This window comes from Antechinus flavipes, chromosome 3 (genome assembly GCF_016432865.1).
Source record: "Antechinus flavipes isolate AdamAnt ecotype Samford, QLD, Australia chromosome 3, AdamAnt_v2, whole genome shotgun sequence".
In the NCBI taxonomy this organism is placed as follows: Eukaryota; Metazoa; Chordata; class Mammalia; order Dasyuromorphia; family Dasyuridae; genus Antechinus; species Antechinus flavipes.
Genome location: NC_067400.1, coordinates 369,811,064 through 369,816,073, shown reverse-complemented (window position 1 = coordinate 369,816,073; position 5,010 = coordinate 369,811,064). Strand labels below are relative to the sequence as shown.

Here is a 5,010-nt window from a genome sequence, read left to right as displayed (position 1 = left end):
CCACTTTCAGGAATTTGTGTGTGTGTGAGTGTGTGTGTTTTCCCCAATATCAAATCTTTGTGACTTCCACCCTAGTTCCTCTTGGGATTCTTTCTACTAATCTGGCTTTCTAGGGACAAACAATAAATTTATTCCTTCTTCCATATGTCAGCCTTTCAAAAGTTTAAAATAAGTATCATGACCTTCATCATTCTCTCTTCTTAAAGGTAAACACCTCAAGCTCTTCAATTGATTGCCATTAGGCATAGACTAACAGTCTTTCAATATTCTGATTGCCCTCCTCTAGATCTTCTAAAACTTATGAAGGTCATACTTGAAATATATTTCACAGAATTGCATACGATTCATATGGGGTATGATTAGTACAAAAGTACTATCATCTCTCTATTTCTCTAAATTATTCCTCTCAATACAGCCCAAAATCACTGTAGCGTTTTTTGGCTATTGAGGGCAGCTAAGTGGTATAGTCATGGAATGGAGTCAGAGAGATTCATCTTCTTTAGTTCAAAGCAGGCTTCATATACTTACTAGCTTTGTGATCATGAGCAAGACACTAAACCCTACTTTTTAAATTTTAAACCATTCCAATATCTTTGCCAAGAAACCCCAAAAAGAGTCACAAAGAGTTAGAAATTGAATGGATGTAGTAAGAAAAAACTAGTATGAATACATACTTGTTTTTTCTTACTACATTCATTCATTAGCCTTTCAACATGATTTTAGATCCTAACTCTATCATTCACTGTCATTCTCCCCCCTCAGCTTTGTGTTTTCTGCAAATTTGATAAACATGCATGATTGCTACATATACAATACACATTCATATATGTGTATATACATATGTGTGAATATACATGAATCCATATATACACACAAATTTGTACATGCATATATGTATATGTGTATAGATACACATATATCACAACCATACATACGTACATTTTGTATATATATACATATGTGTCTATATATGTTTATATAGACACATATTCATATCTATATGTGTGTATGTATATAAATGTTACTGATAAAAATGTTAAATAGGACCAAGCATGAATCCCTAGATTATACTCCACTAGAGATTTATTTCCAAGTTGATATGAAGTCATTTCTGACTGCCCTTGAGACTACACATTTGCCCAATTCATCTAATTATATTAAAATGTAAATAAATATCTCCAAGTATATTGTAAAAATAAAATTAGGTATTTTAATAATCAGATCTTTATCAGAAAATATCAAAGAATTGATGCAAAAATTTCCCCTCCATTTCCCTGCTTCCCTTTTAATTTTAGCTGTATTAGTTTTGCATTCACATATATGACAATTAATTGTATAATTATCTATATCCTGGTCTTTTATATTTTTCCTTATTTTTTTTTTAATAAAGTAGGGTAGTGAAAGAGAATGACAGATACTCAGCAGCAGTCATCTAGATACAATTTGCTTTATTCTTTTGTCCCAATCATCTTTTTTTTCTTAAGTTTTGTTTGGATTGAATCCATCCCTTAATCTAAACTTCCTTTTATTGTGCTCTCATCTTTTTTTTTTTTTTCTTTTACTTCTTTTTTTTTTTTTCTCTATTGGATTAAATTTGTTTCTCTACTTGGCTATGCATGTATGTATTCTTCCCTTCTTTGACTACTTCAGATGAAAGTGAGGTTTAAGTTTGTTTGTTGTACTACTCCTTCTTAATTGTTTGTACAATCATTTCTTCTATACAGCAACATATTCATTCCTAAAAAAAATCCATGCACTATGCAAAATAACATGATAAAAACAATAGGGCTTATAGGGAAAAATGAGGTTAGGGCACAATACACATAGTAATGTTCATTCCTTTTTTTGTTCTCTCCTTCCCTCCCTCCTTCCCTCCTTTCCTTTCCTCTCCTCTCACTTTTCTCTTTCTCTCTCTCTCTTTTTCTCTCTCTCTAAATGCATATACATTTTTACAAAGTGTTATATAATTTCTTTTTATAATCTTGTGCAGTAAGCAGTAGTGATCATTTCCTTATTCTAATTTTAGAAACAGAAAACAAAGAGTAGGTTCATTAAAATTAACAAGAAGAAAGAATTTGAAGGAGCCCAGAGTGACAGTTTCCCGATGGTCGTTGTTCTATTTAACACTGTAATAGGACAGCAACATTGTGGGAAAAGACACAGGGGAAAAAAAAGAAAAAAAAAAGAAAGAATTTGTAATCAGGCACATATGAATTACTAGCATGCTGGTTTTTTGCTTCTTTCTCTGTGAAGGATCATTCTCAAATAATCTGGGAGACATGTTGGGCATTCTGATCCTAAGGTTCACAGTGGGAAACATATTAACCTTACATAATTATAACCTTATGTTAATTAATTATCAATTAATTAAAATAAATTGATTATATTAATTAACAACCTTATATTAAGATTATACATTACTTGTCAGATAACAGTTCTTGAACCAATTATCTCCAGTACAATTTCTCTCTAGGAGATTCAATCACTCTAGGAGATTCATTGCATCAAATATTCAAGTTTTCTTCATTTCTGGATTTGGAAGATATGGAGAGTCATTTTTTGAGGATATTTGATGAAATGATAGACCCCATCACTAGCACTGAAGTTTTGGTTTCACTCCCAAAAGTGTACTAGAAATGAGGGTAGGTCAGTAAGGAGATAGTGTTACACAGTTCTTTAGTCCTGGACATGATTGCTAATATGATGCAATCTTTCTACCAGAATGTTTTGGAATTCTTTAGCATTCTTGGGTTTAGTTGAATTGCACAGCCTGATTGTCCATTTGAGATGGAAATTTTATAATGGACTGAATGGGAGCAAGTTCTAAAATCCATGGATAAGCTTGATCTGCCAGCTTTTTCAATGATGTTTGCTTTACACAGTAGTTACCATTTACATTGGTAGAGGACATTTTTGCATTGGAAGTTTCTTACATCAATGAAATTACAAGACTATATCAAAGGGGAAGATATATCATAAATTTATGCCTCTTGTTGCATCAGGTGCTCCAAATGTCAAAAAAAAAAAAAAAAAAAAACAACCCAGAAATCATGTGTCTCACCCAACATTATAAATAGAAAGATATTGAAAGGGATCTCAGTAGTTTTCTTCTTTTACTACAGTAATTCATCCTTACCTATTTTTAGGTAATCCTTGAAATATTGGTTTATATGGTAGGGACACCAGAAACTCAGAGAGTCTCAGTTCTGGGAAAGATGTTACAGATCAAATGTAATCTCCTTAATATTACAGAAGATCAGAGAGGTGAATGGCTTAATCAAAATGACACATTGAAAGTAACATATAGAGTATTATATACAGTACTATATTATATATAAATTATATAAAGTTAACTATAAATATAAACTACCAGACATACTATTTATAAAATGTTTGTATAAGGGGCAACTAGGTGGCACAGTGGATAGAGTACCAGCTCTGAAGTCAGGAGGACCTAAGTTCAAATCTGGTCTCAGACACTTAACACTTCCGAGCTGTGTGACCCTGGACAAGTCATTTAACCCCAATTGCCTCAGGAGGGAAAAATGTATATGTATATTTGTGTGTATTTGTATTTCTATGTATCTACTAATTTTCTGTCTTCTATCTATCTATCTATCTATCCATCTATCTATCTATCTATCTATTTCCTGGTTCTAGTACCAATGCTCTTTCTATTTTTTTTTTTTTTCATTGTGGCTTTCAGCTTGTCTCATAATTCTTAAATTATCTCCCCTGGATCTATTTCGTAGGTCTGTTGTTTTTTCCAATAAGATCTCTCACATTTTCTTCTACTTTTTTCATTCTCTTGATTTTGCTTATTGTATCTAGATGTCTCATAAAGTCATTGGATAACACTTGTCCAATTCTAATTTTTAAGGAATTATTTCTTTCAATGAGTTTTTGCACTTCTATTTTCATTTGGCCAATTCTACTTTTGAAGGAGTTTTTTTCTTCAATGAAATTTTGTACCTCCTTTTCCATTTGGCTAATTTTGCTTTTCAAGATATTTTACTTTTAATTAGATTTTTGTGCTTCTTGTATCATTTTATCCTATTCTATATTTAAAGTGTTATTTTTTCAATTTTTTATTTCTCCTTTATTTGTTGACTCTTTTTTCATGATTTGCATGAACTCTTATTCTCTATTTTCCCCTCTAATCCTCAATTTAATTAAAAAATCCTTTGTTGAAGTCTTCCATGGCCTAAAACCAATTCATATTTTTCTTTGCGTTGTCAATATAGTTGATTTTGTTGTCTTTTTCTGAGTTTATATTTTGATTTTTCTTGTTGCCATGGTAACTTCCCAGTCTTGTTCTTTTTATTATGTTTACTCATTTTGTCAGTCTTATTTCTTGAATTTTAACTTTATGCTAAAGTGGGGCTCTGCTTCTGATGTGGAAGGGGCACTATCCCATGCTGTAGGTTTTTTGTGCAGCTGTTTTCAGAAATAATTCTGGGGACTTCTGAGCTTTTGGTTCTTCCAAGATAGTATGATCTAAGGAGAAGTGTATTTACTATTCTCCTGACCTGTACTCTTGGCTATAAGTGACCAGAAGTATTTTCTACCTCCCTGAAATAGTGACCAAGCCCCTGCTGTTATGCAGTCACGAGATCTTTTGTTTTAGTGTTCTCTTGGGATGAAGACCCAGAACTGAGACCTAGATCCAAGTAGGGACGATGCAACAGAATCTTGATGCCAGTGCTAATAAATAGATAACTGTTATCTCCTTCTAACCACTTCTTGGATTCTTTTGCCTTCTGTGAACTGAGAGGTCTAGAAGCAGATACTGTTGCTACTTTTTCAGTTGCCCCCATGTCTGCTCCTGGTTTGCTAGGGTTAGATCTGGATTGATGCAGCCTACACTCAACTGAGTCCCACTCTCATGACAATCTTCTAAGTTGTCTAGTACTGGAAAATTGCTTTCCTCCATCCTTTTGTGGGTTCTGCTATTCCTAATTTTATTTTGAGATATTTTAAGAAAGTTTTAAGGGATTCAAGGAGAGCAGA

The 5,010-nt window shown here is 32.7% G+C and overlaps 1 non-coding gene across 1 annotated transcript; it reads left to right on the top strand.

Moving 5' to 3' along the window:
• The first annotated feature begins 2,041 nt into the window (after positions 1–2,041).
• Positions 2,042–2,163, top strand: LOC127558497 (small nucleolar RNA SNORA16B/SNORA16A family). The gene has a single exon (XR_007952877.1). It is a non-coding gene; the product is annotated as a small nucleolar RNA SNORA16B/SNORA16A family (small nucleolar RNA).
• The last annotated feature ends 2,847 nt before the right edge of the window (positions 2,164–5,010 follow it).